Source organism: Eublepharis macularius, chromosome 9 (assembly GCF_028583425.1).
Source record: "Eublepharis macularius isolate TG4126 chromosome 9, MPM_Emac_v1.0, whole genome shotgun sequence".
NCBI lineage: Eukaryota > Metazoa > Chordata > Lepidosauria > Squamata > Eublepharidae > Eublepharis > Eublepharis macularius.
In genome coordinates this window covers 103,421,792-103,444,917 of record NC_072798.1, presented here as the reverse complement: position 1 = coordinate 103,444,917, position 23,126 = coordinate 103,421,792, and positions in this window count along the sequence as shown.

Sequence of the window (23,126 nt, the reverse complement as noted above, 5' to 3'; positions counted from 1 at the left end):
CGAAAGTGGTCGGGGCATGCGCTAGAAAGATGTTTTGAAATCTTCCTTTAGAGCCTTTTTATGAGTCCGCTAGAACGGCTTGTTGGCATATTGATAATGACATTGGGAACTTCAGATTCCAGAATGCAATGACCAAAATAAATATCTTCTGATTAAGGTGGATGATCGCCTGTGATGGGGGAGGCGTCACCCACAGCGGACACCTGTTTCCACACTACATGAAACTGGTTCCGTGAGGGGCAGTCAACATCCTTGTCCGTCCTATGCATCATTCTCCCCAGCTTTCATCTGGAGATCCACTCTTGCAACATGACGGGGCAGTCGAGCCGAAAGCTGACATGACAGCTTGCACCGAAAAATGTCACGATGCGGTCCGTTCTAATTCCGGGTAGGTGCATGGAGGTTGACTGAGTCAAGGTGTCGGCATACCGATGAATTGCCCTTCTTTTTTTTTTCCCCTTTGAGTGCATGGGCGGGGCCGCGGAGATGAGGGGTGCGTACTGATTGGGTGATGCTTTGGGGGGTGGACAATTTAATGAGCTCATAGCGCGATGAAATCACGGTGGTCTGCTGAGACGCCGTAGCGATACCATAACGATTTTTTTTAAAAAACGTGTGAACAGAGGAATGTGTAGCGTGGCGGCAGCGAAAAACTAGCGCTAAAACAAGGTAGTGTGGAATCGACCTATATTTCTAGACCAATGGAATATTCCACAGATCCCAAAAGCTATCAGGAATCTTATAGCAATATTTTTAGTTGCAGCGAAATCAGCGATAGCTTCAGTCTGGAATCTGAAGGAAGTGCCAACTAAAGAGATGTGGCTCTCTAAGATATGGGACCATTTCATCCTGGATAAAATTAATGATAATATTCTCAATGCTGAACGCTTTCCCGCCAGTTCCAATTTCTATGAGAAATGGTTCCCTTTTCTTGAATTTATAGACATGCACGATTTACATCCCAAAATAAGAATTGCTCAGACGTTGACTCAGTTTTCTGATATTTGGTAATATTATGTATGCTTAGTTTAAAAGTTATTGTAATGTTCATATTCTTCAAAACTTGTAAACTATTATTGATTAGTTGTTGTGTTACAGTTGATGTTCATTGTTGATTTCTATTTGTTGTATGTTATAAAGCTTAATTAAAAAGTAAATTAATTTAGAAAAAAAAAGGAAAGAAAAAGACATGGACTGGACCAAACAGGAGCTCTTTCCACCCAAACCAGTGTTTGAATCGTGTCCAGTCCATGTCTTTTTGAAAGCGACATTGTCTGGCATGCAGGGCTGTGTGAAATGGGGTGATCTAAAGATGGTTTGGGGTTCAGCTTCCCGCCCTTACTGCTTTTTCATTTCTCCTGAGGGGAACCACCTTCGGAGCAGCTCGCACAGGAACTGGAAGCATCGTAGGTCCTCCTGCCTCGTTTGGGGGCACAGAGGGCGTGTACCTGTTCCCGTTACTTATTCATCTCTCTTCCCAATACTAGCTTTTGGAAGCCGGCAGTCCAAATAGGAACTCAGCTCCAGAGTTAGTCTGTGGATCGGCCCCAGTGCAAGTCTTCTCATATTTGTGTTTGGATTTGCGAATAAGGAACTGGGAACGACCTTCATGTTCCTCATAGGATGCAAGTTGTGGCTCCAGCTCCACACCGGAAAGAGCATCGGGTAAGTCCTCCAACACGGAGAAATAGCTTTTCAAGACCCTTTTCTCTCTCTTTCACTCTCTCTCTTTTTTTAATTTGCAATTTTGGTTTTATTATATAAAATATACAAAATACAACAATAACAACAAACATGAAAAGTAAACACATTCTCTCTGAAAAGGACACATGGAAAACAGTCAGTGTTTCTCTCACCAGTTGGACTGTTTATAATTTGTATGACTTGCTCTCGTTCATTGAATTGACTGAATATGTATTGTGGTTTATGACCTTGTATATTTTGTATGATTCACATGTTGCACTTTAAACTTTCTAAAAATGTCCCAAAGTCTGAAATATACATAAGAATGTATATAAGTATTTAGATAATTATACTGCCATTCCAGCCAGGGGCTTAGGCCCCTTAGGCTGGTGGCAGCCATTTGCCTCCCTGGCAGGATGAAGCCAGAGAGGATCAGCCCTGCTTCCTGGGCTTAGCCAAGGTGGGCGGAGCTTCTAGGCAGCAGCCTGCCGCTCCGCCCTCCACAGCACAGTCTCGCCTCGTGCTCGGAGAGACAAGAGCTCTTTGCTCTGCCTTCCTTTGAGTGGTGGAGCTGAAGGGAGGAATGTGTGCTGAACAAACATTGATGGCGGCAGTGGAGGCAGTTGGAAAGCAGCGACAGCAGTCAGCTCTTGGAGGCTGGCGGAGGCGGCTGGCGGCTGCAGCGCACAATACAGGCCAGGGCTTCAGGGCCTGTTGGGGCTAGAGTAATTGAGCAGTTTACTTGAGCAGGCTGGTGGGGCACTGGGGTGGCGGGCAGCTAGGCTGTATTGGAGGGACCTTGGCCCAACTCGGGTGGGGTCTCTCCCCTTAATAGTTGTCTTGGAGAGAGTGGGTGGTGGGAGCCCTCCCCCCCCCTTACACATAAACCCCTCTTCCTGCCATAAGCCTGTTTGTTTCCATTTAGCCTCCCCCCACCACCGGCAAGGAGTAAAATAAAGTAACTTAAAAAACAGAGCCAGTGTTCTTCACTGGGGCTTACTGGTAAAGCGGCACCTGAGCCTATATTCTTGTGGGCCATAAAAGAGGGCCTGTCTCTGCCTGACAGCCATTCTGTTGGCAGGCAGATTTGCTCAGGACTGTGCTCGGCACCCTCTTGTGTGGCAGCTTGGTACTGCTCCTGGCAATTGCTACTTTTGCTGGGGCTTAGTGCTACCTGTCAGGGCTAGCGTCAACAGTTGGTTAAGGGGTAAAGCTGTGAGCCAGTCCAGCACATTATTAACGGCTGCTGTGTCATCATTTGGGAATGTTTATGCTGCCCAGAAAAGGGGGTGGCCCATCAATGGGGAAGTGGCCTGTAAACGGCCAGTGCTGCGGAACTCTACTCGGGCTCTGTCTCCCTCAGACGAGTATGATGGCCCAGGCAGGCAGGAACTTATGGAGCGCGTTGTTGCTCTTGAGAGGGTTAGGAGTGGTACAGCATCAGCTGTTGCGCCTGCTTAGCTGAGCAAGGGTGCTAAAAGAATTACAATTGCTGCTTTTAATAAGGATTTTGCCTCTTGTCTTTCTGCCCCGGAGGGAGTATCAGGAGTGGTGGCAAGTGATGGAGGCAGCAACCAGGACCATCCAACATCAACTGAGAGTGTGGCTGACATTGACCAGGAATGGTCAGCTGACAGTGGGCAAGTTGCCATAGCATTGGAACGACCCATGCCTGACGCGCTAGAGGGAACCTCGCAAGGTGTGGCGACGGTTCCATCGACTTCGGGCGAACGTTCCATCGACGAGGGGGCAGTAGGGTCGGCAGCAGCTGAAATTGCGGCGAGCTGGCCCGCGGAGGCGGGGCAGCTGGCTTTGGTGGTACAGCCTCCGGGAGCAGAGGGTAAGTGCTCTTGGCCCCCTCAGGCTGGTTCTTGGCCTTGGGCTCAGGGGGCCCAGATACCACCTCACGCTCATTCAGTATATGGACATCATATACAGAGCGTATACTGACTTCGGCGGTGCAGCGTGGCTGCAATACGACGAAGAGTGTAGGATGCGGGCAGCTCTTAACCTTTCGCTACCATGGGACCAGTTACACCGCCATCTGTGGAGACAGCTTATGACCCCAACTAAATTTTGTTCGGGGGAGAGGTCCGATAGTGACCATATTGTTCAGCGATCAGGTGCCGGGCCGCCAGGTCCAGTTGCACATAGTTCTGGCCCCCGCGCGCTCGCGGGGCAGTCGGTTCAGCCCCGGCTGCTCTGTTTTGAGTTTACCTCGCGGGGGGTCTGCAACAGGAAGGACTGCCGTTATGGACACGAATGCCCCATCTGCCGAGGGCCGCATGCCATTAGTGCATGTAAGAAGCAGAAGCCCTTTGGGGAAAAGGGTGGCGGCCCCGGGGGGCAACAGGGTTATGAAAAAGGGACCCAGCCCAATAAAGGTGAGGGAACTTAAGGCCATGTTGGCAGATTACCCCAGACGGGCTGATGCCCAGTTTTTGTTAGAGGGTTTTTCTATAGGTTTCCGGATTCCTTTTCAAGGGCCGCGGTCCTCCTTCATGTCTGCCAACTTGCGTTCTGTGGTGGGCATGGAGGACGTCGTTAGGGCCAAAATAGCTAAGGAATGCACCGAGGGGCAGGTTCTGGCCCCCTTTTCCTCCCCTCCGGTGCCCAAATTGAGGGTTTCCCCCCTGGGGGTGGTCCCTAAGAAGGCTCCCGGTGAATTCCGGCTATTTCACCATTTGTCTTACTCCAGGGGTGGGTCTGTGCGTTACACATCTTTTGAACAAGCTGTTAAGGTGGTCAGGCGTTGTGGCCGGGGAGCTGAGACGGCAAAATGCGACATTAAGTCGGCATTCCATCTTCTCCCCGTGCATCCAGAGGACTTTGAGCTCCTCGGGTTTTCCTTTGAGGGTCGATACTGTATGGACAGGGCCCTTCCCATGGGGTGTTCTATCTCCTGTGCAGTATTCGAGCGCTTTAGCACCTTTCTAGAGTGGGCATTGCGTCATAGGCAGCATTGCCATGACTCCACCCACTATTTGGATGTCTTTATCCTAGTTGGACCCCCCAGGAACTGGGCAGTGCGTGCGCCTGTTGGCTGACTTTGTCAGCCTGACTGAGGAGCTAGGCGTTCCACTTCCTGTCCTGACCTTCTTGGGCATTGAGTTAGATACGGTTAAGCAGACGTCTAGGCTTCCACTTGAGAAGCTCTTAGACCTGAAGGCACGCTTGCGCACCATGCTGGGGAAGAGAAAAGTTTCATTACTAGACCTCCAGCAAGTAGTGGGCCACCTTAACTTTGCCTGTAAGGTGGTGGCCCCCGGGAGAGCCTTTTTGCGGTGCCTTTGTGACGCCATGGGGACCCTTCAGCTCCCGCATCACAAGATACGCCTGTCTGAAGGCATGCGGGAGGATCTAGGGGTCTGGCTCCAATTTTTGCAGGTTTTTAATGGCGTGTCCTTCTGGAGACAGGAGCTCCTTTTAGAGGGGGAGCTGCAAGTATCTTCGGACGCTTCAGGGTCCATAGGTCTGGGGATTTATTTCAGGCGGCACTGGTGTGCCGCCAGATGGCCCGAGGATTGGGTTCAAGAAGGGCGGTGTAGGGATTTAACCTCGAGTTCTTCCCAATCTTGGTGGCGGTTTACCTGTGGGGGGAGGAGCTTGCCAACCACTCCGTGCACTTTTGGTGCGATAATATGACAGTGGTTCAAGTGGTGAACTCCCTTTCATCTAAATCGCCCTGGGTCATGACATTGGTCCGCGCTTTTACTTTGAGGTGCTTGCACCTTAATATATTGTTTTCAGCCAGGCACATACCTGGTGTCAACAATGAGGTGGCAGACGCCCTGTCTTGTCTGCAGATGGACCGGTTTCGACAGCTTGCCCCCGAGGCCGATTTGGCGCCAGCCCTGGTACCGCAGGAGCTGTGGACGATTGGCAAGTGAAAGCCTCCAGGGCCATCCAGTTAGCCATTGCCCCTAGCACCGGTAGGGCGTACGACAGGGCGGTAAGGAACTTTGATGCTTTTAGGCAGGCTGCAGGCCTTCGCCGGATCTGGCCCCTCCCAGTCGAGCATCTGGCGCACTTTTGCATAGCTCAAAGAGGTAAGGGGTACAGGGTGAAATATATTCAGAGCCAGATTGCGGCCTTAGCTTTTGCCGCGAAGGCCCGAGGATTTACAGATACCATCGGTGATTTCCACATCCGGAAAATGCTGGAGGGGTGGTCAAGGGAGTCTGCTACCCCCTGGGATGATAGGCAACCCATCTCTCCTGGCATCCTAGGATTGCAGGCTGTATGGTCGCAGGTCTGCAGCTCTCCTTTTGAGGAGTGGCTGTTTCACGCTGCGTCCTTAACTGTGTTCTTTGGCGCTCTTCGAGTAAGTGAGCTGGTCCAGCAGTCCCTTAAGGACAACTCTGGCCGGGCCCTCGCTGCAGAGGAAGTTAAATTTTTGGGCGAGCAGCTGGTCCTCAGAATTAGAAGGTCCAAAACTGACCAGCATCAAAAAGGGGTGGACCTGGCCCTTGGCCGGTGTGCCATCGCTGAGTTGTGCCCCATTGCAGCCTTGAGGGGCTATTTGGAGGTGCGGGGCGACCATTCAGGGGTTCTTTTTCACCACAGCGATGGCGCCCCGTTGACCAAGTACCAATTTTGGACGGTCACGGGCAGGGCTCTTCATGTGTTAGGGCTGGATGGGGTCAAATTTGGGAGCCACTCCTTTCGTATTGGGGCAGCATCTACTGCCGCTGCCATGGGTTTCTCGGGGCCTGACATCCAGAAGGTAGGACGTTGGCGTTCAGGAGCTTATGCGTCATACATCAGGCCGCTTGGACGCGGTAAATCATGTTGATTTGCTTTTTTGCAGGGGCTGTGGTTCGTCAGGAGAGGATACGGATCCTCATCTGTGGCCACAGTATGATCTTCTGGGCGGCGCACCAAGCGAGAAGGTCCTGGATCGGGTCCCAGCTCAGCCTCAGCCGGTGGGCTACCATCGAGTGGCAAGGCAGAAGAGGCCTACGCTGGGCGGGGCTGCTGCCACTCTTGTTTGAGGGGAGGTCTGCCCCTCCGCCTCATATTCTGGTAGTTCACTTAGGGGGCAATGATCTGGGGCTAATGAAAGGGGTAGCCCTCTCTTGGCAGGCGCGGGACGACTTCCTGGAGATCAGGAAGAGATGGCTTGGCGTTCTGATTTTTGGTCAGCCATGCTTCCGCGCCCTGTGTGGCGGGAGGCGCTGGACCGCAGAGCGATCAATGGGGCTAGGCGGATGGCCAATAGAGCCCTATTCAAAATAATGATGGGGGGGTTGGGGATTTGTTTGCCCCATCCGCAGATTCGGGCCGAGTCTGTTGCCCTCTACAGAGGGGATGGGGTGCACCTCTCTTACAGGGGCAACAGCATTTTTCTGGATGACCTACGGCAGGAGCTTAGGTTGGCTTTAAGCCATTTGTGGGGCGCTGAGGCCTAAGCAGAGGCTTGGCCTCTGCAGTGGCAGGATTTAGCTAGGGATATATTTGTGGCGGGCCGGTGAGCACCCTTGGCACCTCCTCATTGGTGGGGAACTGGGGTCTTTCAGGAGCAGCAGGCTGCCGTTCGGCCCAGCTGCGAGGTCAGACGCCCTTGGGTGCGGAACCCCTGGACAAGCCGGTCTCCCCCCGCTGCCATTCGGCCGGGTGGGGGAGCTCTCCAGGGGCGATACACTCCGCCTGGCCAGGACGGGTTGCAGCCATTCATGGATGGATCGCACCCGGTGGCAGCGGGTGCTCGCCCAGACAGGTCAGGGCGGGGTTCCAGTGAATGACCCCAGGGCCTGACCTGTACCGCTAGTTAGGCTCCTTGCCGTATTTTCTTGTTGCTGTTTCATTTAATAAAGCGGCCCATTTTACCCAAACCTTTGTGTCTGACTCTCATTCCAACTAGGGGGGCAATACTGCCATTCCAGCCAGGGGCTTAAGCCCCTTAGGCTGGTGGCAGCCATTTGCCTCCCTGGCAGGATGAAGCCAGAGAGGATCAGCCCTGCTTCCTGGGCTTAGCTAAGGTGGGCGGAGCTTCTAGGCATCAGCCTGCCGCTCCGCCCTCCACAGCACAGTCTTGCCTCATGCTCGGCCCACCCTCCTCACCCTAATTCAGTGCAGGATTAGCCGGTCGCTATTTGATGGGGCCAGGTAGGAATTTTTTGTCTCCCTGCCCTGATTGGCCTTGGGTTGTGAGTTTTTTTTGCCTACCTCGCACTGGATAAGAGGTGTAGTTTGGTAATTTAGGGGTGGACCTTATTTGCTGCCATGGGTGCAGGATTTAGCTAGGGATATATTTGTGGCGGGCCGGTGAGCACCCTTGGCACCTCCCCATTGGTGAGGAACTGGGGTCTTTCAGGAGCAGCAGGCTGTCGTTCGGCCCAGCTGCGAGGTCAGAGGCCCTTGGGTGCGGAACCCCTGGACAAGCCGGTCTCCCCCCACTGCCGTTCGGCCGGGTGGGGGAGCTCTCCAGGGGCGATACACTCCGCCTGGCCAGGACGGGTTCAGCCATTCATGGATGGATCGCACCCGGTGGCAGCGGGTGCTCGCCCAGACAGGTCAGGGCGGGGTCCCAGTGAATGACCCCAGGGCCTGACCTGTACCGCTAGTTAGGCTCCTTGCCGTATTTTCTTGTTGCTGTTTCATTTAATAAAGCGGCCCATTTTACCCAAACCTTTGTGTCTGACTCTCATTCCAACTAGGGGGGCAATAGTGCCTCCTTGTGGTTGTTGGTGTGTTTGCTAGTCTGTTTGATCAGCGCTACTCGAAATGCGTAGTATACTGCTTATTTGTGTTGCTTCATAGTAAAGCTTTAAATCGGGGTTGTCTAACCCCCCTAGGCGTTTTGGGCGTTTAAGCGTTTCTGAGTGTATTCTTGCTTTCTTGTTGTTCCAAATAAATTTATTAATTTTGTCTTGCCATTTTGTGAGAGTTTTGTCCGGAATGTATATTGGGAGTGCCCTAAACAAGAATAGAAATTTGAGAAATACTTGGGATTTTATGAGGTTAATTTTATCTATCAGTGACAAATCTAAACCCTTCCAGCTTTCAAGTTGGGTTTTTAAAGACTGACTAAGATCTGTGCAGTTGACTTTCAGGACGGAGGTCTTCTAGGTTGTTTGGAATTGCAACTCCCAGATACTTCCAATTTTCTTTCACCCAATTAAAGGGCTACCTGGATTTAAGTATTTCTTTTTGTTTATTGGGTGAGGACATTGGGTAAATTTCACTCTTCTTTTGATTTACAGACAGACCTGATATAGTTGCAAATTCTCTAATGATTGTCATTAGCTCTTCTAGTGAGTTTTGTGGCTTAGATATATAAAGGTCCATATCGTCTGCAAATAATGATATCTTGTATTCTTTATCTCCTATTTTAACTCCTGGAAGATTAATGCTTTTCCTTATTAAGTTGGCTAAGGGTTCTATAGCAATGGCAAATAAAAAGGGTGACACCTTGCCTAGTGCTTCTCAATCATCTAATTTTTTCTGATATAAGGCCATTTATTTTAATTTGGGTGGTGGGCGCAGCATATATAGATTGAATAGCTCTCATAAAGTTGTTACCAAAGCCCATGTTTTGTAGCACTGATGACAAGTAACCTATTTCCACACTGTCAAAGGCCTTCTCTATGTCCAATGATAGTATTAAAGAGTTCAATTTTGTTTTTTTAGAGAAGTTAATGATATCTAAAGACTTTCTGATATTATCTCTCATTTCCCTTTGGGGCATAAAGCCCATTTGATCTGTGTGAATGTAATTAGCAATTATTTTGTTAAGTCTAGCTGTCAAAATAGCCGTGAATATTTTAGTGTCCTGATTAAGTAGTGTAATTGGACAGTATGTAGATGGGTTTGTTAGGTCCTTGTTTGGTTTCAGGATGACAATCATATTAGATTCAGTCCACGTATGAGGCATAATACCTTGAGTTAGAATTTGGTTACACACTGTTGTCAAGGGCTCTGCTAGTAAGTGTGCGTATTTTTGGTAAAACTCTGATGGAAAGCCTTCGGCGCCTGGGGTTTTATTACTTTTTAGAGTTTTAATGATCTCAACTTCATGAGGTCTAATTGGTTGTTCCCCAAATTCCATATGTTCACTAGACAATTTATTCTGAGTTCCTAAGTTGGTTAACTATGTGTGTATGTCTTCTTTCCTCGGATTCCTAGAAGTATACAGTTTGGTGTAAAAGTTAACAAAAGTGGTCAATATTTGTTTTGATTTTGTTTGAATGAGGCCCTGATTGTCTCTTATTAGTGAAATTAGCCTTTTTGAACGTTTTTGGTGAACTTTCCAAGCTAGTAACCTTAGCGACTTTGGATTTTTATGCCAATCATTCCGTTTTAAGTATAGAATATCTTTTTGAATGTTAGATATTTCAAGTGCTTCTAGTTTTTTCCTTTCCTGCAATAATTTTTTGTAATTTTTATGCTGCATTTGCTTTTATGTTCTAATTCTGATTTCATTATATTGTTTATTAATTCAGTTCTTACTTTTTCTTTCTTCTTTTTATAGGCTGCTGGTATGGAGACATATTTTCCCTGGACCACTGCTTTCATGGCCTCCCAAACTTGATCCTGCAAGACCCCACAATTTAAGTTAATTTTGCATTAGTTTTAAATTTCCAATTCTATTTCCTTGTATGTTGAAGTGTCAAATAAAAATATTTTATTTAGGACCCAATTGGATTGTTTTCTTTCTTCCTCAGTCAAGCTTAAGACGCATTCCATCCATGCATGATCTGACCACAATTTTAGCCCAATTTTGGAAGAGGAGATTTGTTTAACTAAACTATCGGAGGTTAAGATGTAGTCTATTCTTGTATAGGTTTTATGGCGCAGTGAGTAGTCTGTATATTGTCATTCCTTAGGATGGTGTTGTCTCCATAGGTCAGTTAAGTCAAACTTCTTCAACAGTTTAGCTAACTGAGATGTTCCTTTTTCTATGTGGTTTCGTAAGTTTGAATGTTTTTTCCCCTGTAATATCTAGATTGGGGCCAACGATTAAATTTAGGTCAGCTCCGATTATTAATTCTCCTTCCTGAAATAATTTTAAATTTGGTTAAAGTTTCGTTTATAAACTGAGTTCGGTTGGTGTTGGGTGCATATAAAGAAGCCAGTGTTAATTTAGAAGAATCTAGGTTTCCTTTGAGGAATATAAGTCTGCCCCCAGGATCTTTATCTATGTTTAAAGGTTCAAATCTTGTATTTTTTGAAATAAGGATGGCCACTCCTCTCGATTTCAAGGAGCCATGGGCCTGGTATTGATGTGACCACCAAGAGGAGTGAAATACCTGCTTTGAGGATGAATTCAGATGCGTTTCCTGTAGAATGAATATATCTGGATGTTGTTTAAGCACCATCGCTGAGACTCTTTTGCATTTGATCTGTTATTTACACCTCTGCAATTTAAAGTAAGTATTTTAAGAACCATCTACAACAAAAAAGAGAAGTTTTACCTCATGCCAAATTTTGGCATTATTTATCCTTCATTCTTTATACAGTTTTTTACCATTTATGCACAATTTAAGGAGGTGTTTTGCTCCATCAATATGACTACTTCTATACGGATACAGTGGCCCACTCATTAAACTGTCCCAAACCCAATTCCAACAGTTCTTACCCACACTTTCCCACCTCCCAACTCCCCCACCCTTGAGAACAGAGCAACTTAAAACACATTTCCTAAGACGTGTGGTTAAATGCCTAAAGATCCCCCAAGCCAAAAAATAACAACAACAACAACAACAACTAGCTACACAAACTGAGGTCCTCCGTAATATAGAGGAGGCCTCCCGAAGAACCTGCTTCCCAGATTCCTGGGGGTTATCTACACCCGCACTCCGGAGACCCTTCGAAGTAGGGCCAGAGAGTTTCTCACCCCTCCGCCCCCTCCCCAACCTCAGTATAGATTTAACTTTTGTTTGTTTGCTTGCTTTTTTGTTTGTTTGTTTGTTTTGACTCACAATACTGACCAACCGGGTTGTATATGTATATAGTGCATACAGGGATAAGTCCTGGGGACTGTCTCTCAGAGTCCTTTTTTACAGGAATTCTGCTCCATTTGGAAAGAGAGGTACGATCTTGTCCTTTTTAAATTTTGCTTGGAGAGTCAAGCTGGGTGTCTATCTTCAGATCTCTTCACAGTTTGATGCCACTGTCTATATCTGAGGCTTGATATGACTTGCCTTGTTGTTTCACTAGCACCTTTGCATAGGCAATCCAATGATATCTTATGTTGGCCTCATTTAGTTGGCTTATAATTGGCTTTAGTTCTTTCCTTTTGGCTAAGGATTTGCTTGATAGATCCTGGAATACCAAGATTTTCTTTTCTGGATAGGGGAGGAAGCCCCTATGTCTAGCTTCTTGCATGATTTTTACTTTGGATCTGTTGTCTGCAAATCTCAGTATAATATCCCTATGTCGTCTAGCTTGTGGGTTTGCAATAGGGCCCGCTCTATAGGCTTTGTCTATAACAGGGGCAATTCTTCCCTCTAAATTTAAGACGTGGGCAAGCCAATTTGCTAGAAAAGTGGACAGGTCAGTCGTACCTTTGTCCGATTCTTCAAAGCCACGTAGTTTAACGTTATTAGAGCGCAATTTGTTATCTAAGTCCATGATTTTTTCTAGCATTTCAGAGTCTTTTGTTTGTAACTCACGCACCTAACCCTGCAGCGTGATTCCAAGCTCCACGGCATTCTCAGCCGTCTGTGTTACTTGCTGTAAAGTTTCACTGATGTCCTTTAGTTGGTGAGTGATAGGTTTAAGTGAATTTCCTATTCTGGAAATGATCTTTTCTTCAATAGTATCAATTTTCTTGTCCATTTTATTGATGGATGACTTGAGATCTATTTCCCCATTAAGCTGTTCCTCCGGAGCATCAGTAGAGAGAGCGGCCGCCATTTTAGACTTCTTTTCCACGCTGATCGTTTTGGTAGCTTCAGCCGAATTTAAAAAGGCTTTCAAAGGTTGGGAAGTCAAATCGGGGGGTTTACTTTCGCTTGCCCCGGCTTTACCCATAACTTTTAGGCAGGTTTACTGTTTTTGCTGTGTGCTGGAGGTCGGTGAGCGGATTCAGGGATCGGAGCTGTATTCTCAGGCGTCCGCCATTACCGAGCGACCCCCCCTGCCCTCCCCCTCTCTTTTCACAAAACCACTTCACAGGGATCTAAAAGTACAGGGCCCTCTACAGAAGTACCTGCTTTCGGTTTCCTTTCCAATGAATTTTTAGGACATGGCAACTGAAATCCTGAATGTGAACACACAACACACTACCTTCCCCTAGTCTTTATGGAAATCATAGTCATAGACTACTCCTACTATTAAAAGTATGAGTGTGCAGCCTCATCTGCACTCATAGTCGGACCACAAGTGCCAGGGACTGGAGAAAGCAGACACGGTTTTAACTCCAGAGACCCCTTCGCTTGTAGAGACACTCAAGGTTGCCAGAGTGGAGGCAGGTTTCTCTCTCAGCAAGTCCCCTGCTGGTGCTCGTGCCCATCACTGCTTATTTCCATTTTTCATGGCATGAAATCACATCCCAAGGAAAATAGAGTAAGCTAATACATATCCTCCAGGAATATAGAAGAATACAGATTTTAATCGTGTCAATTTTTACTGCTCTTTCAGAACCAGCTCAGACAAATCCTCTGCTTAAAACAACGATGGGAACAATTTCAAATGATGCACCCCTTGATGGCGACTGCTTTTGGAGGAAGCCTCAACAGACTGTGCAGCGGAGAAAGACGGCATCAGTGAGATGAACTATTCTGGATTCATTACTGTGCCTCCTGAAGCACCTAGCTGTGCACGGAAGAAGACCAAGGTGGACTGAAACCTGCAATTTACAGGACTTGTTCAGCAATGGAATTCCAGCAGAAGCAAAAGGGATGTAGGAGAGAGGAGGTCTTTTTTAGTGTGTAAAGATAGCGTGCTACAACTGTGAAGAGATACAACTTGTTTTGCATTTTTTACTGTTTTGTTCTTGAAATGTTTTAATATGGAGGTCTTTTTTAGTGTGTAAGATAGCATGTTACAACTGTGAAGAGATACAACTTGTTTTGCATTTTTTACTGTTTTGTTCTTGAAATGTTTTAATATGGAGGTCTTTTTTAGTGTGTAAAGATAGCGTGTTACAACTGTGAAGAGATACAACTTGTTTTGCATTTTTTACTGTTTTGTTCTTGAAATGTTTTAATATGGAGGTCTTTTTTAGTGTGTAAGATAGCATGTTACAACTGTGAAGAGATACAACTTGTTTTACATTTTTTACTGTTTTGTTCTTGAAATATTTTAATATTTAGGTCTTTTTTAGTGTGTAAGATAGCATATTACAACTGTGAAGAGATATAACTTGTTTTGCATTTTTTACTCTTTTGTTCTTTAAATGTTTTAATATTTTGTATTCCTAGCTCAGTTTACATTCATTCTAAAAAAATTGATAATAAAGAGCATTTCAAATTTGCTGAGATATACTAATAAATTGCTACATATGTTAAATAGATTGTCAACAAAATTATCAAAAAATTGCATGTGTGCAGGGAACGGTTGCTTTTACCCATTTGCTGGGTGTTCAGATGAGTGAAGCTGCTATGGCAGAGCAGAGAGAGAGAGAGAGAGGAGGTCCTGCAGATAGGAGGGGCCAAGGCCATGAAGGGCTTTGTATGTGATAACCAACCCCTTGAATGGAGCCCAGCAACTGCAAAGAGACCCCTGTGGTTTCACTCCGCTTCGGCTGGAGTTGCTTTGCCCAGGTCTGCACTGGCCAAGTGTTTCGACAAGGGTTAACTACAGGCGAGAAAGACCATCTCAGTGCACTGATGCAGGCAACCGTCCCTACTGAGAAATCAGCTATCAGAAGTCAGGCTGCAAGTGCCGATCAACCTCTGCTGAATATTGAACTCCAAAACCAGGCCACTTTGGATGGCAAGCAGTAAGGCTGCATTGGAGGACAAGCAATATTTTCCACCCATTTCCGACACATCCAATATGTGGGAGGAAGTTTTTCAAAATGCATTGGGGAGAGGGGTTGGGTAATTTTGGAAGCATGTTGGTTTCAGCTCGAGTGCGGGTGTCTTTGGCTTACTATGCATGTGATTTGAACAGTACGTTTGGTCTAGTTCAAGGAGAGGTGTTACTTTGTTTTGCCTAACCACAGGGGATGGATCAGGCAGATAAAATAAGTTCTCCTCTTCAAGCTTCTCTGTGCCAGTTTAAAGGTAAATGCATGCAGACTGTATCAACAAACATAACCTGCTCATTTCCATTAAGGTTAGAAATGCAACATGCCACAGCATTCTTCCTGTTCCTATACCACGACAAAACGTTTAATCGCCCATTATGTGCAAATGTCGCTGCAGGTTTTTTTTAAAAAAAATACAAAAAACAGAAAATGAAGGATCACCAAATTTGTACTGCTAGATAACCAAGGTGACCCTAGGGAAATTAGATAGGAGGAAAGATGAAATCATTAGAAAAGAAGAAAGGATCCTATATAGATTTTATATATTTAGAGACATTATTGGAAACAGAAAATTAGAGCTGGAAGGTAACCCAAAGGTCATCTGGTTCAACCTCCCCGCAGGAAATTCACAGGTGTCTGCCCCCTCACCTCTCCCAGTGACCCCTATTATCAGGTCATTTAGAGGCTTTTAACAGAGCCTGAATCTTGGTAAAGGTGAACTTATAAAGGTGGATTGGGTAGGCAGATTCAAAACCCTTAGCATTTGCAAGGTGAAGAAATGAATACTACGAGCCAAGAACAGAGAGCATCATTTGCGGAACAGAGGGCAAAGAATATGAGGACAGCCGGACCTGCCTGTCGCTGTGTGCCAGCGCACCAGTCTATGACCCCCTTCCCATCAAGAGGCATGCTGACTTGCCAAGACCCATCTAGGCAGGCTGGGTAGGAAGGCTTACCGGGAGTGGCTGCGACACCAACGGCTGCTAGCTTTGGGTTCAGTCATTCACTGACTGTTGAAAACTCGACCATAAACAGAAGAGCAAGATCCGAGTCCAACAGCATCTCGGCAACTAGATTGCCAAGGTATGAGCTTTTGGGAATCAAAGGGAGCTTTGGCGCTCAAAAGTTCCAACAAGAAGAGGACTTAGAAGCTGAAGGGGGGGGGGAGGGAGCGAGCACAGCTACTGTAGCTGTTCAGAGAGAGCTGCGACCAAGATGCAGGGGGGGGGGGGAAGACCTGATCCTGACGGTAGTTTGTATTTTATAAGATCTACCAATCTAATAACATATTATAAAGTTTTAACTTTAAATAATTGTAGTATGAAGGGAAGGCAATACCTGTAGATGTAGTGTGTGAGTTTTTATATGTAGTTTTTTCCCTTTCCCCCTGTTCCCATTTCCCCCTTTTTGTAGTGTTAGTTATTAAAAGTTCTTGCCTTGGAAATCTAATTGGTCTTTAAGGTGCTCTTGGACCCCAATCTTGCTCTTCAACTGCAGACCAAGACAGCTACTGACCTGAAACTCGCTACCAGAAAGCAACTCTAGGAGAGAGTTTTTTGAGAAAACTAGAGTCCATTAACTAAGCATGAACTATACCCAAATATTTGGGGAATCACCATTTGTAAGAAACCAGAGAACTTGGCAGCATTTTGAGTTCTGTGCTTGTCCACTGCAGAAGGGGATAGGTTAAAATGCTTCAGGAGGAACTCAGCTTTTTGCTTCTACAGATTATTCAGTGCAAACCTCATTTTAGCAGATGACTTGAGCTAATTTTGAAAAGTAATTCGCTGTTTGATAAGAATTCTGTTCAATAAGATTATTTCAAGTATGCTGAGATTGTTAACACAACTGCAAATTAGTGCTTTGAAAGTGTTTCAGAATATCCCAGAACAGCAAAATTTTGCTATGATTGTTGTTGTGGATTTTCCGGGCTGTATCGCCGTGGTCTGAGCGCTGTAGTTTCAGACGTTTCGCCAGCAGCTGTGACTTTGCTATGATTGCATGTACATACCACCAACAATTTTGGCAACGTTTTTAACACAGCATGGGCCAGCAACACTGGCATAATGTGGGTTTTGTGTGTGTGTGGCCACATCACTCTCAGCACTTTTACTGATGACGCCAGAACATCAGTATGATGAAATTATCAGTTTATACCAGAACCACAACCTACTTCCAGCAGGCAAACTAAGAGGCATTTGCCTTAAAAAGCATCCCTGGGGGGGGGGGTAAGGGGGGGACAGAAGAGCAGCCAAGTTCCCCCTCCTGCCACTCTTTCTCATGTCACCAAAGGCCACGCTGGAGGGTTCTCCTGACTTTCCAAAGTGGCTTGCACGTACACAAAAGTGTAGGTGAGTCTACAAAAGTGCAGCTGGAACGCTCCAGTGTACTCACTGAATGTTCCTGACAGGTGAAGGTGGGCGGTGGGCTTTACTACCTGTTCTGCTCCTGAACCCAGCGGGGTGAAGGGGGTGCAGGCATTGACATGTGCTCTGCTCCTGATTCCAGCAGGTTGAAGGGGAGGCAGGCATTGCTGCATGCTTGGCTCCTGACTCCGGCAGGCTGAAAGGGTGGCCATTGCCACCTCCTCTGCTCCTTATTCCGGCGGGGTGAAGGGAAGAAGGGCATTGCCTCCTGCTCTGTGCCTGATCCCAGCCACGTGAAGGCGTGAGGTGGGCATTGCCACCTGCTCCACTCCTGATCCCTAATGGGTGATGGGGGGCGTGGGCATTGCCACCTGCTCCGCCACTAATACCGGCTGGGTTAAGACAGGGGAGAGCATTGCCACCTGCTCCACTCCTAATACCAAAAAAGGACAGACATCCCCGTAATGCAAATTAACAAAAAACAATTTGAAAATTGAATAAACAGCAGTAAAAACTGAATTCGGGCTAGTATACGTATAAATGCAATTTACGTGAAGCAACAAACAGTGAAGCAATTTACGTGAAGCAACAAACAGAACGAAATGTATTGGAGCTAATACATCGTAGCTCAGTCATACAGTCAAATGTACATAATTACAATATGCAACAATCGTTGCTAATACAGGTATACATTGCAGTTGTCCGGTTGTAAAGTCTATATGGACATGAAAGTATATAAACAGCTTCAGTCGCCAACGTGAAAGGAGGATTCCCATCTTCTCCCTGGGCAATCTTCAGATAATATGAGTTTCCCGACAGGATTCCGGTTAATGTCCTGTGTCGTGGTCCTCTTTATCCCAGGAAATTTGATTATTTCTACAAAGAAGTGTTGTATAAGGGATCTGCTGAATTTACAAACGTAACACATGTTGTATGACATAATAGTATCCTCTGCTCACTGCGTCCCAGCAGCACGTAGATTCACGGCCCCAGATAATGCTTGGTCTCTGGCTGGTAACGCCCGCCTTCACACTGAACCATTTTAAATGAATGGCACCACCCTCCATGTACGTCTTTAAAGGTACAGGGAGCCACCATCGGTTACATGCCAATTACATATAGAGCATCCTACTCCTAATACCAGCTGGGTTAAGATGGGAGATGGGCATTGCCATCTGCTCTGCCCCTAATACCTGTTGGGTTAAGGCGGGGCGGGCATTGCCACCTGCTCCACTTCTGATCCCAGCCAGGTGAAGGGGGCGGGCATTACCATCTGATCTGCTCCTCATCCCAGCTCAGTGAAGGTGGGGGGTATTGTCACCTGCTACGCTTCTGATCCCAGCTGGGTGAGGGGGGGTTGGGCATTGCCAAGTGCTTCACTCCTAATACCAGCTGGGTGAAGGCAGTGGGAGGGGCATTACCACCTGCTCCACTCCTAATTCTAGCTGGGTGAAGGCAGGAGGTTGGCATTGTCAGCTGCTCCCATCCTGCTCCCGCCCTGGGCTTCCCACCATGGCACATTTTCTGGAGGGACACGGTGCCTTGCCTAGGTCTCCCTCTATGGCAGCACCCTCTGGTGGTGCACCAGGGTATAAAGTGAGTTGTCTGAAATACGCTTACTCAATTATATAGTAAGATAGGAACTGAAGGCCTGAATAGAAAATCTGGAGAGAGATAAATGAAGGCATTTTCTGTGATGTATAGAACCCTGTTGTCCTTTGTGGTTTTTGTATCTGAAGTGAATACCATGTTGGTCATTTTATATAAAATGGATGAAGAGAAATGTTTTACATATGAAATAAAAATTAAAATATTTTTTTCAAAAAGCCAAAGAGAAGATTGAAAATAAAAGTCTTGTAAGCAGCTGTGATCGATCCTTTATTTTAACGAGTTGTTTCAAGGTATCGTGTTCCAAAGTGTTTCTTTTTCAAAGAGTCAAAATCATGTATCCAAAAGTCTCTTTTGAACATACAGAAGTGGTTTATTCTTTTCCAGTGTAGCATTCACTGGATGATCTTTTTTAATGATCAAAAAGTGGCAAAAGAGTCAAGAACCTTGTAGGAGTCTCAGGCAGGGTGCTTTATGAGTAAACAAAAGTTTCCAAAGCAGGCAAGTTCTGGGGGCAAATTCTAAGGCTGCCCACCTCCAGGGGGGCATGGACGTTTCCTGGAATTACAAATGACATGGAGATCAGTTCCCCAGGAGAAAAGGGCAGCTTTAGAGGGTGGCCTCGATGGCATTATACCCCACTGGAGTCCCTCCCCAGGATTCACCTGCAAATCCCCAGACATTTCTCAACCCAGAGTTGGCAACCCTAGTCTACTCCCTGTTAACGATCTTCTTGGGGCACACCTGTGGACTGTCAACAGCCTTGTGCTTAGAGCTGAGTGCTGGAAGCCACCTGCGATTGGGACCACACCATGCACATGAGAGAGTGATCCAGATTGGCCCCCTACACACATGCAATGGAGTCCCCAGCACATAGCTGCAAATGCATAGTTGAGCCAAAGCACTCAGTTCAGCCTCCCGTCTGCGGCAGGGACTTTTTCCACATGTCTGTCAGCTCTGAGAGGACGTGTGGCACAAGGATCACAAGCCAGTCTTGCCAGCTGTGGGTTGGGGAACTCCTGGAGAGCTGGAGCTGGAGCTGGAGGAGGCTGGCTTTGTGAATATAAGGCTACCATGTTTTATCTTTCCCTCTCTGTTTGATAAGATGTCTAAAAGTAAAAGCTTTGCCAGCCTGCCTGAGCTTTCACATACTGGTCAATTGGTTTCTGGCCTGAGAAGAGGGAGACATTGGTGCTGTTCTAGACCGTTTAGAACTCGGTGGTTGCCCTGGTAACACCCGGTCAATTTCTTTCGAGCCTAAGAAGGCAGAGACAATTGTGGGTGTTCTAGACAGTTTAGAACTTTGGTATCGCCCTGGTAACGCAGCATCAAACCCATTCGCTTCACTTTGGCTGATCGGACGAAGCGAACAGTCAGAGGTTTTATTCAACAGAGTCCTTCTACCAGGTAAATTCACCCTACTCTGCCCCAAACTCTGTGCACTGGCTGGCAAAACTCTCATTCCAGCCCCAGCGTGAGCAACATTTATTTTAAAATTAAGGCTAGAATAAGAGGGCAGCACACCATTCTGCCAGGCTCTCCAAAGCCAGCATGCCCAAAGCGGCCTTCTGCCTGCCTGCCCACCTCCACCAGAGCACAGTGCCACCCCTTTACTAAGTATATGGTGGAAATCCATTACATCAGTCCCAGGTTCGAATCCTCCCTCTGCCACGGGAGCTTTCCGAGTGGTCTTGGGCCAGTCACACATTCTCAGTCTCCTCTCCTTAGAAGGTTGTTGGGAGGATAAAGTGGAGGAGAGGAGTACAGCGTAAGCTGCTTTGGGAACTCTTTGGAGAGGAAGGCGGGGCACCTACAAAATAAGCCAATAACTGAATATCTTGCCCAACTCCTCCTACTGGCAACCCTTTACCTGGAGGTTGGTCAGGGGGGGACCCGCCTGCCTATACCATATATGCTCTTCCTCTGGCTTCCTATGGACAGACCCAATCTATGGCGAATGTCTCCCATGCAGGCTTAATTCAACAGGTAGGAGCCCTGCCAAAGCCTAGTCAATGGCCATGCCAAGGCCACTGTGTGCCTGTACAACATGCCCATGAAACTCTGCCTGGGTTGGCTGTTTCTGAGGCCTTGCAATACCCTGAAAAGTCCTGGTTGCAGTGGCTTATGTACTGTAGACACATTCTGCATTCTGCGCATTTATGCCAATGAGTGCCTATCCAGAGAGAGGGGTCCAAGGGGTACCCCCCGCCTGCCGCTTCAAGTGCTGCTTACAGCCACTCAAACCCCTAGCAGGCCTCCTGGAAGAATAGCCCTTACCCCTCCTGTTGAGACTCACCGGTCTCCGGGTTCTTTTCCAACCTGGGGGACTCTGCACACACTGGGTCAGACACTCGCAGACACAAGGCTTACACAAAAGGTGTTTATGTGTGCAAGTAGCAGGAACCACTCTACTAAGGCACAAGCAAAGGGCATTTAAAACAATAAAAGCTTGTCTATTGTAACTATAGCTGACTAACTAACATAAAGGTGGCTAACTTAGCATTTCTCTGAGGAAAACTTGAGGCGTATACTCACTAACATACTCCTTAAACTATACCAGGCAGGTCTGGTCGTCAGGCCTGGCCTGGAGCAAAAACCTCCCTCATGCTGATGGAAAAGTCGCCTGGAGCCATCTGAGGGCTGAGAGCCAAACTACAAGTGACGCCTGACACAGGTTGGACACTAGTCGGCTTCCCTCAGGTTTTGATGGGAAATGTAGGCGTCCTGGTCTTGCAGGTGTAATGGAGAGCCAAGCTGTAAAACCAGGACGCCTACATTTCCCATCAAAACTTGAGGCAAGCTGACAAGTGTCCACCCTGTGTCAGGCGTCACTTGTAGTTTGGCTCTGAGAGGAGCCAACCTCCCCCTCTCAGATTCCTAGCCAATCAGAGGTGCCGTCAATCAGCGTTGCTAGGCGGGAACTGAGATAAGACTCCCGTGTTTCTCAAGGCCCCCCCTCTCGGCAACAGCTTGCAGGTGCAGTTCATGAGCTGAGCCAGACATTCTGCTCCCGCCTGTGGAAACTGAGAAGCCTGAACCAATACAGGCAATGGACTTAAAGGGGCTCTGCTAGACAGTGCCTGAGCCTGCGGTCGCAGCAGATGCACTCAGGCAGTCCCATACAGGCAGGGGGCATGCGACTCGGCCAGTGGGGTGCCCCTCAGAAGCCCTGCATTTCCGATGGGGTTTAAAGCGATTCAGAACCAACATCCATTAAAGGTTTGACTTGCAATGGGTTGGGGCTTTTCCTTCAGCCCTGGAATGGCTACTTATTCAAATAAAAATGGATACCGGCATGGCCGAGTGATGGGAGGATTCCCAGAAAGGGAACACGATTGACATCCACAAGCACAGACCCCATGCCTGGCTTGATACCAAACGCCATGTAGGCCGTGGACAGACCTCTGGTGTGGAATGCGGTGTCTGTTTGTGTGCACCGATCAGTGGAAGACTGCACATGAGAGGGAGGGATGGAGGGAGGTATCCATTTGCAATCCTTGCCCTCTGGACTCTACCCAGGAGGCTCTCTTTGCCTTTCAGAAGAAAAAGGACTAGAGATGGCCCAACGCCCAAAACGCAGATGGGTAAGTGTTCCCGATCACCTCTGAATGCACATCGTGGGGCTCTGAGTTCCCGGCCGGGATCCTGATCACCCCGCACAGGGAGAAGGCCAGTTTTTCTCACCCCAGTCGTATCATCCCTAGAGCCTTCCTCAGGTCCTGGCTCTCTTTTGGGTTTCAAAATGTTAGGAAAATGGTAGTGAAATACCTCAAGTCTAGAGGCCAGTAATTAATTCTACCTCTCTTTAATTAATTATCAGTTGACATGGATAGTGATCTCCCAGGGAAAGGCATGGATACATTCCCTTTGGATGCTGGGAGCCAAAGGGACGCGTCCGTTTCTGGTGTCCCAGCCTGACTGCCCCATAGCAGCAGGGCCCTCCAGTTGGGCCCAGCTCTGGCCCCCTGAGCCTGCAGCATCTTCCACGTGGGGACAGGGTCTTGTGGTTCCCCCACAGCTGCCGCTGTGCCAAACAAAATATGCTGTAGGTGTGATGGGCGTCTTCCAGTTGTGGGGGGGACTCTCTGGCGAAGAGTCTTTGGAAAAAACCCAAATGTACCCTCTCCCACTTTTCCTCCGATGGCTGTACTGTACAATTCCAAAAGCGATGCTGAGTGAAATAAAGAGAAGATTTCTTTCTTGCAGAGACTCTGGGGTGCCAGCGCCCGGAAGGTGGGCTGCATCATTGAAGAAGGTATGTTGGTTGGATCAGCCTGGGCCTTGCCTCCTAAGCAAAATTAGAGCCCTTTCAATTGCACTTTCAATGGGATATTTCAATAATTGCCCATAAAGAATAGATTCCAGATCACAAGATACTTCACAACCTTTGACTACAATTTTTTCCCCAAAATTTCTGTTTATTTCCCTCCACCTTTACTCTGGTGCATCAAAACTTCTCATTAAATAAACACTTTAAAAAAAGACGGCAAAAAGCTAAGAAACGAGCCGTGATGCCCGATGACCAGTGCCATCCTCAGCAGAGTTACACT